The following is a 14094-nucleotide window of genomic DNA, read 5'->3' on the forward strand; positions in this document are numbered from 1 at the left end:
CACTCCGTCCACTTCCTCCACTTCGTCCACATCTTCCACTTCGTCCACTTATTCAACTTCGTCCACTTCTTCCACTTCGTCCACTTTGTCAACTTCGTCCACTGGGTCCACTTCGTCCACTTCTTCGACTTCGTCACTTCTTCCACTTCTTCCATTTTGTCCACTTCTTCTCCTTCTTCTTCATCGTCAACTTCGTCCACTTCGTCCACCTTGTCAACTTAGTCCACTTCTTCAACTTCGTCAACTACTCCACTTCGTCACTTCCTCCACTTCGTCAACTTCGTCCACTTTGTGCACTTCGTCCACTTTGTCCACTTTGTCCACTTCGTCCACTTCGTCCACTTCTTCCACCTCTTCTCCTTCTTCTTCTTCGTCCAGTTCGTCAACTTCGTCAAGTTCGTCAACTTCGTCCACTTGGTCTACTTCGTCCACTTCCTCCACTTCCTCCAGTTCGTCCACTTCCTCCACTTCCTCCACTTCTTCCACTTCGTCCACTTTGTCAACTTCGTCCACTGAGTCCACTTGGTCCCGTTCTTCCACTTCGTCAACTTCTTCCACTTCTTCCACTTCGTCCACTTCTTCTCCTTCTTCCTTTTCGTCAACTTCGTCCACTTCCCTTCCTCTTCATCCATTTTGTCCTGTTCGTCCACTGTGTCAACTTCGTCCACTTGGTCCAATTCTAGCACTTCATCAACTTCGTCCACTTCATCAACTTCGTCAACTTCGTCCACTTCGTCAGCTTCCCCAACTTTGTCCACTTCGTCAACTTAGTCCTCTTCTTCAACTTCGTCAACTTCGTCCACTTCGTCAACTTCGTCAACTTCGTCCACTTTGTCCACTTCGTCCAGTTCGTCAACTTCGTCCACTTCCTCCGCATCCTCCACTTCCTCCACTTTGTCCACTTCGTCAAATTCGTCAACTTCGTCAACTTCATCCACTTCTTCCACTTCGTCCACTTCGTCCACTTCGTCCACTTCGTCCACTTAGTCCACTTCGTCCACTTCGTCCACTTCTTCCACTTCTACCACTTCTTCTCCATCTTCTTCTTCGTCCAGTTCGTCAACTTCGTCCACTTCCTCCGCATCCTCCACTTCCTCCACTTCGTCCACTTGTTCCATTTTGTCCACTTTGTCAACTTCGTCCACTGGGTCCATTTCGTCCACTTCTTCCACTTCGTCAACTTTGTCCAAATCGTCAACTTGGTCCACTTCCTCCACTTCGTCCACTTGCTCCACTTCGCCCACTTCTTTCACTTCGTCCACTTTGTCCACTTCGTCCACTTCTTCCACTTCGTCAACTTCTTCCACTTCTTCCACTTCGTGCACTTCTTCTCCTTCTTCTTCTTCGTCAACTTCATCCACTTCATCCACATCGTCCACTTCCTCCACTTCGTCCACTTCGTGCACGTCGTCCACTTCGTGCACATCGTCCACTTCGTCCACGTCGTACACTTCGTCCACTTCCTCCACTTCTTCTCCTTCTTCTTCTTCGTCAACTTCTTTCACTTCATCCACTGGGTCCACTTCTACCACTTCATCAACTTCGTCCACTTCATCCACTTCGTCAACTTCCTGCACTTCTTCTCCTTCTTCTTCTTCGTCCACTTCGTGCACGTCGTGCACTTCGTCCACTTCGTGCACGTCGTCCACTTCCTCCACTTCTTCTCCTTCTTCTTCTTCGTCCACTTCTTTCACTTCGTCCACTTTGTCAACTTCGTCCACTTGGTCAACTTCTACCACTTCATCAACTTCGTCCACATCATCAACTTCGTCAACTTCGTCCACTTCGTCCACTTCGTCAACTACCCCAACTTTGTCCATTTCGTCAACTTAGTCCACTTCTTCAACTTCGTCTACTTCGTCCACTTTTTCCACTTCGTCCGCTTCGTCAACTTCCCCAACTTTGTCCACTTCGTCAACTTAGTCCACTTCTTCAACTTTGTCCAATTCGTGCACTACGTCCACTTCGTCAACTTCGTCCATTTGTTCCACTTCTTCAACTTCGTCCACTTTGACCACTTCGTCCACTTCGTCCACTTCGTCCACTTCGTCCACTTCGTCCACTTCGTCCACTTTGTCCACTTCGTCCACTTCGTCCACTTCGTGCACGTCGTCCACTTCGTCCACTTCCTCCACTTCTTCTCCTTCTTCTTCTTCGTCAAATCTTTCACTTCGTCCACTTTCTCAACTTCGTCCACTGGGTCCACTTCTACCACTTCATCAACTTCGTCCACTTGGTCAACTTCTACCACTTCATCAACTTCGTCCACTTCATCAACTTCGTCAACTTCGTCCACTTCGTCCACTTCGTCAACTTCCCCAACTTTGTCCACTTCGTCAACTTAGTCCACTTCTTCAACTTCGTCTACTTCGTCCACTTTTTCCACTTCGTCCGCTTCGTCAACTTCCCCAACTTTGTCCACTTCGTCAACTTAGTCCACTTCTTCAACTTTGTCCAATTCGTGCACTTCGTCCACTTCGTCAACTTCGTCCATTTGTTCCACTTCTTCAACTTCGTCCACTTCGTCCACTTCGACCACTTTGTGCACTTCGTCCACTTCGTCCACTTTGTGCACTTCGTCCACTTTGTGCACTTCTTCAACTTCGACCACTTCGTCCACTTTGTGCACTTCGTCCACTTTGTCCACTTCGACCACTTCCTGCATTTGGTTTACTTCCTCCGCATCCTCCACTTCCTCTACTTCGTCCACTTTGTCAACTTCGTCCACTGGGTCCACTTCGTCCACTTTGTCAACTTCGTCCACTGGGTCCACTTCGTCCACTTCTTCCACTTCGTCAACTTCGTCCACTTCGTCAACTTCGTCCACTTCTTCAACTTCGTCCACTTCATCCACTTTGGTCAACTTCATCCGCTTTGTCAAGTTCGTGGACTTCGTCCAGTACTTCCACTTCTTCCACTTCGTCCACTTCATCTACTCCGTCCACTTCATCTACTCCGTCCACTTCGTGGACTTCGTCCACTTCCTCCACTTCTTCCACTTCTTCTTCTTCGTCCAGTTCGTCAACTTCGTCCACTTCCTCCACTTCCTCCAGTTCGTCGAGTTCGTCCAGTTCGCCCACTTCCTCCACTTCCTCCACTTCCTCCAGTTCGTCCAGTTCGTCCAGTTCCTCCACTTTCTCCACTTCTTCCACTGCGTCCACTTTGTCATCTTCGTCCACTGGGTCCACTTCGTCCACTTCTTCCACTTCGTCAACTTTGTCCAGTTCGTCAACTTGGTCCACTTCGTCAACTTCGTCCACTTCGTCCACTTCCTCCACTTCCTCCACTTCCTACACTTCGTCCACTTGCTCCACTTCGTCCACTTCTGTCACTTCGTCCACTTTGTCAACTTCGTCCACTGGGTCCACTTCGTCAAGTTCTTCCTCTTCGTCAACTTCTTCCACTTCTTCCACTTCGTGCACTTCTTCTCCTTCTTCTTCTTCGTCAACTTCGTCCACTTCGTCCATTTCCTCCACATCGTCCACTTCCTCCACTTCTTCTCCTTCTTCTTCTTCGTCCACTTCTTTAACTTCGTCCACTTTGTGAACTTCGTCCACTTCATCAACTTCGTCAACTTCGTCCACTTCGTCAACTTCCCCAACTTTGTCCACTTCGTCAACTTAGTCCACTTCTTCAACTTCGTCCACTTCGTCCACTTCGTCAACTTTGTCCACTTTGTGCACTTCGTCCATTTGTTCCACTTTGTCCACTTCGTCCACTTCTTCCACTTCGTCATCTTCTTCCACTTCGTCCGCTTCGTCAACTTCCCCAACTTTATCCACTTCGTCAACTTAGTCCACTTCTTCAACTTTGTCGAATTCGTCCACTTCGTCCACTTCGTCAACTTCGTCAACTTCGTGCACTTTGTGCACTTCGTCCATTTGTTCCACTTCGTCAACTTAGTCCACTTCTTCAACTTCGTCCACTTCGTCAACTTCGTCCACTTTGTGCACTTCGTCCATTTGTTCCACTTCGTCCGCTTCGTCCACTTCGTCCACCTTGTCAACTTCGTCCACTTGGTCCTCTTCTACCACTTCATCAACTTCGTACACTTCATCAACTTCGTCAACTTCGTCAAATTTCCCAAGTTGGTCCACTTCGTCAACTTAGTGCACTTCTTCAACTTCGTCAACTTCGTCCACTTCCTCCACTTCCTGCAGTTCGTCGAGTTCGTCCAGTTCACCCACTTCGTCCACTTCCTCCACTTCCTCCAGTTCCTCCACTTCCTCCACTTCCTCCACTTCTTCCACTTCGTCCACCTTGTCATCTTCGTCCACTTGGTCCACTTCGTCCACTTCTTCCACTTCGTCAACTTTGTCCAGTTGGTCAACTTGGTCCAGTTCGTCAACTTCGTCCACTTCGTCCACTTCTTTCACTTCGTCCACTTTGTCAACTTCGTCCACTGGGTCTACTTCGTCCACTTCTTCCACTTCGTCAACTTCTTCCACTTCTTCCACTTCATGCACTTCTTCTCCTTCTTCTTCTTCGTCAACTTCGTCCACTTCGTCGACTTCCTCCACATCGTCCACTTCCACCACTTCTTCTCCTTCTTCTTCTTCGTCCACTTCTTTCACTTCGTCCACTTTGTGAACTTCGTCCACTTGGTCCACTTCTACCACTTCATCAACTTCGTCCACTTCATCAACTTCGTCCACTTCCCCAACTTCGTCCACTTCGTCAACTTAGTCCACTTCGTCAACTTCGTCAACTTCGTCCACTTTGTGCACTTCGTCCATTTGTTCCACTTCGTCCACTTCTTCCACTTCGTCAACTTCTTCCACTTCGTCCGCTTCGTCAACTTAGTCCACTTCTTCAACTTTGTCAAATTCGTCAACTTCGTCCACTTTGTGCACTTCGTCCATTTGTTCCACTTCGTCAACTTAGTCCACTTCTTCAACTTCGTCCACTTCGTCAACTTCGTCCACTTTGTGCACTTCGTCCATTTGTTCCACTTCGTCAGCTTCGTCCACTTCGTCCACCTTGTCAACTTCGTCCACTTGGTCCTCTTCTACCACTTCATCAACTTCGTACACTTCATCAACTTCGTCAACTCCGTCCACTTCGTCAAATTTCCCAAGTTGGTCCACTTCGTCAACTTAGTGCACTTCTTCAACTTCGTCAACTTCGTCCACTTCGTCCACTCCTTCCACTTCGTCCACTTCTTCCACTTCGTCCACTTCGTCCACTTCCTCCACTTTGTCAACTTCGTCCACTGGGTCCACTTCGTCCACTTTGTCAACTTCGTCCACTGGGTCCACTTCGTCGACTTCCTCTACTTCGTCCACTGGGTCCACTTCGTCCACTTCGTCAACTTCGTCAACTTCGTCCACTTCGTCCACTTCGTCAACTTCGTCCACTTCCTCCACTTCCTCCAGTTCGTCCAGTTCGTCCAGTTCGTCCATTTCGTCCACTTCCTCCACTTCCTCCAGTTCGTCCAGTTTGTCCAGTTCCTCCACTTCCTCCACTTCGTCCAGTTCGTCCACTTCGTCCACTTCGTCCACTTTGTCCACATCGTCAACTTCGTCAACTTCGTCAACTTCGTCCACTTTGTGCACTTCGTCCACTTCGTCAAATTCCCCAACTTTGTCCACTTCGTCAACTTAGTCCACTTCTTTAACTTCGTCAACTTCGTCCACTTCGTCCACTTCGTCAACTTCGTCAACTTCATAAACTTCGTCAACTTCGTCAACTTCGTCCACTTCGTCCACTTCTTCCACTTCGTCCACTTCGTCCACTATGTCCACGTCGTCCACTTCTTCCACTTTTACCACTTCTTCTCCTTCTTCTTCTTCGTCCGGTTCGTCAACTTCGTCCAGTTCGTCAGCTTCGTCCACTTCCTGCATTTGGTCTACTTCCTCCGCATCCTCCACTTCCTCTACTTCGTCCACTTTGTCAACTTCGTCCACTGGGTCCACTTCGTCCACTTTGTCAACTTCGTCCACTGGGTCCACTTCGTCCACTTCTTCCACTTCGTCAACTTCGTCTACTTCGTCAACTTCGTCCACTTCTTCAACTTCGTCCACTTCGTCCACTTCGTCCACTTTCGTCAACTTCATCCGCTTCGTCAAGTTCGTTGACTTCGTCCAGTACTTCCACTTCTTCCACATCGTCCACTTCATCTACTCCGTCCACTTCATCTACTCCGTCCAGTTCGTCAACTTCGTCCACTTCCTCCAGTTCGTCCAGTTCGTCGAGTTCGTCCAGTTCGCCCACTTCGTCCACTTCCTCCACTTCCTCCAGTTCGTCTAGTTCCTCCACTTCCTCCACTTCCTCCACTTCCTTCACTTCGTCCACTTCGTCCACTTCGTCCACTTTGTCATCTTCGTCCGCTGGGTCCACTTCGTCTACTTCTTCCACTTCGTTAACTTTGTCCAGTTCGTGAACTTGGTCCACTTCGTCCACTTCCTCCACTTCGTCAACTTCCTGCACTTCTTCTCCTTCTTCTTCTTCGTCCACTTCGTGCACGTCGTGCACTTCGTCCACTTCGTGCACGTCGTCCACTTCCTCCACTTCTTCTCCTTCTTCTTCTTCGTCCACTTCTTTCACTTCGTCCACTTTGTCAACTTCGTCCACTTGGTCAACTTCTACCACTTCATCAACTTCGTCCACATCATCAACTTCGTCAACTTCGTCAACTTCGTCCACTTCGTCCACTTCGTCCACTTCGTCAACTACCCCAACTTTGTCCATTTCGTCAACTTAGTCCACTTCTTCAACTTCGTCTACTTCGTCCACTTTTTCCACTTCGTCCGCTTCGTCAACTTCCCCAACTTTGTCCACTTCGTCAACTTAGTCCACTTCTTCAACTTTGTCCAATTCGTGCACTACGTCCACTTCGTCAACTTCGTCCATTTGTTCCACTTCTTCAACTTCGTCCACTTTGACCACTTCGTCCACTTCGTCCACTTCGTCCACTTCGTCCACTTCGTCCACTTCGTCCACTTTGTCCACTTCGTCCACTTCGTCCACTTCGTGCACGTCGTCCACTTCGTCCACTTCCTCCACTTCTTCTCCTTCTTCTTCTTCGTCAAATCTTTCACTTCGTCCACTTTCTCAACTTCGTCCACTGGGTCCACTTCTACCACTTCATCAACTTCGTCCACTTGGTCAACTTCTACCACTTCATCAACTTCGTCCACTTCATCAACTTCGTCAACTTCGTCCACTTCGTCCACTTCGTCAACTTCCCCAACTTTGTCCACTTCGTCAACTTAGTCCACTTCTTCAACTTCGTCTACTTCGTCCACTTTTTCCACTTCGTCCGCTTCGTCAACTTCCCCAACTTTGTCCACTTCGTCAACTTAGTCCACTTCTTCAACTTTGTCCAATTCGTGCACTTCGTCCACTTCGTCAACTTCGTCCATTTGTTCCACTTCTTCAACTTCGTCCACTTCGTCCACTTCGACCACTTTGTGCACTTCGTCCACTTCGTCCACTTTGTGCACTTCGTCCACTTTGTGCACTTCTTCAACTTCGACCACTTCGTCCACTTTGTGCACTTCGTCCACTTTGTCCACTTCGACCACTTCCTGCATTTGGTTTACTTCCTCCGCATCCTCCACTTCCTCTACTTCGTCCACTTTGTCAACTTCGTCCACTGGGTCCACTTCGTCCACTTTGTCAACTTCGTCCACTGGGTCCACTTCGTCCACTTCTTCCACTTCGTCAACTTCGTCCACTTCGTCAACTTCGTCCACTTCTTCAACTTCGTCCACTTCATCCACTTTGGTCAACTTCATCCGCTTTGTTAAGTTCGTGGACTTCGTCCAGTACTTCCACTTCTTCCACTTCGTCCACTTCATCTACTCCGTCCACTTCATCTACTCCGTCCACTTCGTGGACTTCGTCCACTTCCTCCACTTCTTCCACTTCTTCTTCTTCGTCCAGTTCGTCAACTTCGTCCACTTCCTCCACTTCCTCCAGTTCGTCGAGTTCGTCCAGTTCGCCCACTTCCTCCACTTCCTCCACTTCCTCCAGTTCGTCCAGTTCGTCCAGTTCCTCCACTTTCTCCACTTCTTCCACTGCGTCCACTTTGTCATCTTCGTCCACTGGGTCCACTTCGTCCACTTCTTCCACTTCGTCAACTTTGTCCAGTTCGTCAACTTGGTCCACTTCGTCAACTTCGTCCACTTCGTCCACTTCGTCCACTTCCTCCACTTCCTACACTTCGTCCACTTGCTCCACTTCGTCCACTTCTGTCACTTCGTCCACTTTGTCAACTTCGTCCACTGGGTCCACTTCGTCAAGTTCTTCCTCTTCGTCAACTTCTTCCACTTCTTCCACTTCGTGCACTTCTTCTCCTTCTTCTTCTTCGTCAACTTCGTCCACTTCGTCCATTTCCTCCACATCGTCCACTTCCTCCACTTCTTCTCCTTCTTCTTCTTCGTCCACTTCTTTAACTTCGTCCACTTTGTGAACTTCGTCCACTTCATCAACTTCGTCAACTTCGTCCACTTCGTCAACTTCCCCAACTTTGTCCACTTCGTCAACTTAGTCCACTTCTTCAACTTCGTCCACTTCGTCCACTTCGTCAACTTTGTCCACTTTGTGCACTTCGTCCATTTGTTCCACTTTGTCCACTTCGTCCACTTCTTCCACTTCGTCATCTTCTTCCACTTCGTCCGCTTCGTCAACTTCCCCAACTTTATCCACTTCGTCAACTTAGTCCACTTCTTCAACTTTGTCGAATTCGTCCACTTCGTCCACTTCGTCAACTTCGTCAACTTCGTGCACTTTGTGCACTTCGTCCATTTGTTCCACTTCGTCAACTTAGTCCACTTCTTCAACTTCGTCCACTTCGTCAACTTCGTCCACTTTGTGCACTTCGTCCATTTGTTCCACTTCGTCCGCTTCGTCCACTTCGTCCACCTTGTCAACTTCGTCCACTTGGTCCTCTTCTACCACTTCATCAACTTCGTACACTTCATCAACTTCGTCAACTTCGTCAAATTTCCCAAGTTGGTCCACTTCGTCAACTTAGTGCACTTCTTCAACTTCGTCAACTTCGTCCACTTCCTCCACTTCCTGCAGTTCGTCGAGTTCGTCCAGTTCACCCACTTCGTCCACTTCCTCCACTTCCTCCAGTTCCTCCACTTCCTCCACTTCTTCCACTTCGTCCACCTTGTCATCTTCGTCCACTTGGTCCACTTCGTCCACTTCTTCCACTTCGTCAACTTTGTCCAGTTCGTCAACTTGGTCCAGTTCGTCAACTTCGTCCACTTCGTCCACTTCTTTCACTTCGTCCACTTTGTCAACTTCGTCCACTGGGTCCACTTCGTCCACTTCTTCCACTTCGTCAACTTCTTCCACTTCTTCCACTTCATGCACTTCTTCTCCTTCTTCTTCTTCGTCAACTTCGTCCACTTCGTCGACTTCCTCCACATCGTCCACTTCCACCACTTCTTCTCCTTCTTCTTCTTCGTCCACTTCTTTCACTTCGTCCACTTTGTGAACTTCGTCCACTTGGTCCACTTCTACCACTTCATCAACTTCGTCCACTTCATCAACTTCGTCCACTTCCCCAACTTCGTCCACTTCGTCAACTTAGTCCACTTCGTCAACTTCGTCCACTTTGTGCACTTCGTCCATTTGTTCCACTTCGTCCACTTCTTCCACTTCGTCAACTTCTTCCACTTCGTCCGCTTCGTCAACTTAGTCCACTTCTTCAACTTTGTCAAATTCGTCAACTTCGTCCACTTTGTGCACTTCGTCCATTTGTTCCACTTCGTCAACTTAGTCCACTTCTTCAACTTCGTCCACTTCGTCAACTTCGTCCACTTTGTGCACTTCGTCCATTTGTTCCACTTCGTCAGCTTCGTCCACTTCGTCCACCTTGTCAACTTCGTCCACTTGGTCCTCTTCTACCACTTCATCAACTTCGTACACTTCATCAACTTCGTCAACTCCGTCCACTTCGTCAAATTTCCCAAGTTGGTCCACTTCGTCAACTTAGTGCACTTCTTCAACTTCGTCAACTTCGTCCACTCCTTCCACTTCGTCCACTTCTTCCACTTCGTCCACTTCGTCCACTTCCTCCACTTTGTCAACTTCGTCCACTGGGTCCACTTCGTCCACTTTGTCAACTTCGTCCACTGGGTCCACTTCGTCGACTTCCTCTACTTCGTCCACTGGGTCCACTTCGTCCACTTCGTCAACTTCGTCAACTTCGTCCACTTCCTCCACTTCCTCCAGTTCGTCCAGTTCGTCCAGTTCGTCCATTTCGTCCACTTCCTCCACTTCCTCCAGTTCGTCCAGTTTGTCCAGTTCCTCCACTTCCTCCACTTCGTCCAGTTCGTCCACTTCGTCCACTTCGTCCACTTCGTCCACTTTGTCCACATCGTCAACTTCGTCAACTTCGTCAACTTCGTCAACTTCGTCCACTTTGTGCACTTCGTCCACTTCGTCAAATTCCCCAACTTTGTCCACTTCGTCAACTTAGTCCACTTCTTTAACTTCGTCAACTTCGTCCACTTCGTCCACTTCGTCAACTTCGTCAACTTCATAAACTTCGTCAACTTCGTCAACTTCGTCCACTTCGTCCACTTCTTCCACTTCGTCCACTTCGTCCACTATGTCCACGTCGTCCACTTCTTCCACTTTTACCACTTCTTCTCCTTCTTCTTCTTCGTCCGGTTCGTCAACTTCGTCCAGTTCGTCAGCTTCGTCCACTTCCTGCATTTGGTCTACTTCCTCCGCATCCTCCACTTCCTCTACTTCGTCCACTTTGTCAACTTCGTCCACTGGGTCCACTTCGTCCACTTCGTCCACTTTGTCAACTTCGTCCACTGGGTCCACTTCGTCCACTTCTTCCACTTCGTCAACTTCGTCTACTTCGTCAACTTCGTCCACTTCTTCAACTTCGTCCACTTCGTCCACTTCGTCCACTTTCGTCAACTTCATCCGCTTCGTCAAGTTCGTTGACTTCGTCCAGTACTTCCACTTCTTCCACATCGTCCACTTCATCTACTCCGTCCACTTCATCTACTCCGTCCAGTTCGTCAACTTCGTCCACTTCCTCCAGTTCGTCCAGTTCGTCGAGTTCGTCCAGTTCGCCCACTTCGTCCACTTCCTCCACTTCCTCCAGTTCGTCTAGTTCCTCCACTTCCTCCACTTCCTCCACTTCCTTCACTTCGTCCACTTCGTCCACTTCGTCCACTTCGTCCACTTTGTCATCTTCGTCCGCTGGGTCCACTTCGTCTACTTCTTCCACTTCGTTAACTTTGTCCAGTTCGTGAACTTGGTCCACTTCGTCCACTTCCTCCACTTCGTCAACTTCCTGCACTTCTTCTCCTTCTTCTTCTTCGTCCACTTCGTGCACGTCGTGCACTTCGTCCACTTCGTGCGCGTCGTCCACTTCCTCCACTTCTTCTCCTTCTTCTTCTTCGTCCACTTCTTTCACTTCGTCCACTTTGTCAACTTCGTCCACTTGGTCAACTTCTACCACTTCATCAACTTCGTCCACATCATCAACTTCGTCAACTTCGTCCACTTCGTCCACTTCGTCAACTACCCCAACTTTGTCCATTTCGTCAACTTAGTCCACTTCTTCAACTTCGTCTACTTCGTCCACTTTTTCCACTTCGTCCGCTTCGTCAACTTCCCCAACTTTGTCCACTTCGTCAACTTAGTCCACTTCTTCAACTTTGTCCAATTCGTGCACTACGTCCACTTCGTCAACTTCGTCCATTTGTTCCACTTCTTCAACTTCGTCCACTTTGACCACTTCGTCCACTTCGTCCACTTCGTCCACTTCGTCCACTTTGTCCACTTCGTCCACTTCGTCCACTTCGTGCACGTCGTCCACTTCGTCCACTTCCTCCACTTCTTCTCCTTCTTCTTCTTCGTCAAATCTTTCACTTCGTCCACTTTCTCAACTTCGTCCACTGGGTCCACTTCTACCACTTCATCAACTTCGTCCACTTGGTCAACTTCTACCACTTCATCAACTTCGTCCACTTCATCAACTTCGTCAACTTCGTCCACTTCGTCCACTTCGTCAACTTCCCCAACTTTGTCCACTTCGTCAACTTAGTCCACTTCTTCAACTTCGTCTACTTCGTCCACTTTTTCCACTTCGTCCGCTTCGTCAACTTCCCCAACTTTGTCCACTTCGTCAACTTAGTCCACTTCTTCAACTTTGTCCAATTCGTGCACTTCGTCCACTTCGTCAACTTCGTCCATTTGTTCCACTTCTTCAACTTCGTCCACTTCGTCCACTTCGACCACTTTGTGCACTTCGTCCACTTCGTCCACTTTGTGCACTTCGTCCACTTTGTGCACTTCTTCAACTTCGACCACTTCGTCCACTTTGTGCACTTCGTCCACTTTGTCCACTTCGACCACTTCCTGCATTTGGTCTACTTCCTCCGCATCCTCCACTTCCTCTACTTCGTCCACTTTGTCAACTTCGTCCACTGGGTCCACTTCGTCCACTTTGTCAACTTCGTCCACTGGGTCCACTTCGTCCACTTCTTCCACTTCGTCAACTTCGTCCACTTCGTCAACTTCGTCCACTTCTTCAACTTCGTCCACTTCATCCACTTTGGTCAACTTCATCCGCTTTGTCAAGTTCGTGGACTTCGTCCAGTACTTCCACTTCTTCCACTTCGTCCACTTCATCTACTCCGTCCACTTCATCTACTCCGTCCACTTCGTGGACTTCGTCCACTTCCTCCACTTCTTCCACTTCTTCTTCTTCGTCCAGTTCGTCAACTTCGTCCACTTCCTCCACTTCCTCCAGTTCGTCGAGTTCGTCCAGTTCGCCCACTTCCTCCACTTCCTCCACTTCCTCCAGTTCGTCCAGTTCGTCCAGTTCCTCCACTTTCTCCACTTCTTCCACTGCGTCCACTTTGTCATCTTCGTCCACTGGGTCCACTTCGTCCACTTCTTCCACTTCGTCAACTTTGTCCAGTTCGTCAACTTGGTCCACTTCGTCAACTTCGTCCACTTCGTCCACTTCCTCCACTTCCTCCACTTCCTACACTTCGTCCACTTGCTCCACTTCGTCCACTTCTGTCACTTCGTCCACTTTGTCAACTTCGTCCACTGGGTCCACTTCGTCAAGTTCTTCCTCTTCGTCAACTTCTTCCACTTCTTCCACTTCGTGCACTTCTTCTCCTTCTTCTTCTTCGTCAACTTCGTCCACTTCGTCCATTTCCTCCACATCGTCCACTTCCTCCACTTCTTCTCCTTCTTCTTCTTCGTCCACTTCTTTAACTTCGTCCACTTTGTGAACTTCGTCCACTTCATCAACTTCGTCAACTTCGTCCACTTCGTCAACTTCCCCAACTTTGTCCACTTCGTCAACTTAGTCCACTTCTTCAACTTCGTCCACTTCGTCCACTTCGTCAACTTTGTCCACTTTGTGCACTTCGTCCATTTGTTCCACTTTGTCCACTTCGTCCACTTCTTCCACTTCGTCATCTTCTTCCACTTCGTCCGCTTCGTCAACTTCCCCAACTTTATCCACTTCGTCAACTTAGTCCACTTCTTCAACTTTGTCGAATTCGTCCACTTCGTCCACTTCGTCAACTTCGTCAACTTCGTGCACTTTGTGCACTTCGTCCATTTGTTCCACTTCGTCAACTTAGTCCACTTCTTCAACTTCGTCCACTTCGTCAACTTCGTCCACTTTGTGCACTTCGTCCATTTGTTCCACTTCGTCCGCTTCGTCCACTTCGTCCACCTTGTCAACTTCGTCCACTTGGTCCTCTTCTACCACTTCATCAACTTCGTACACTTCATCAACTTCGTCAACTTCGTCAAATTTCCCAAGTTGGTCCACTTCGTCAACTTAGTGCACTTCTTCAACTTCGTCAACTTCGTCCACTTCCTCCACTTCCTGCAGTTCGTCGAGTTCGTCCAGTTCACCCACTTCGTCCACTTCCTCCACTTCCTCCAGTTCCTCCACTTCCTCCACTTCTTCCACTTCGTCCACCTTGTCATCTTCGTCCACTTGGTCCACTTCGTCCACTTCTTCCACTTCGTCAACTTTGTCCAGTTCGTCAACTTGGTCCAGTTCGTCAACTTCGTCCACTTCGTCCACTTCTTTCACTTCGTCCACTTTGTCAACTTCGTCCACTGGGTCCACTTCGT

Source organism: Vigna umbellata, chromosome 6 (genome assembly GCF_029865625.1).
Source record: "Vigna umbellata cultivar VRB3 chromosome 6, Vumbellata_1.0, whole genome shotgun sequence".
NCBI lineage: Eukaryota > Viridiplantae > Streptophyta > Magnoliopsida > Fabales > Fabaceae > Vigna > Vigna umbellata.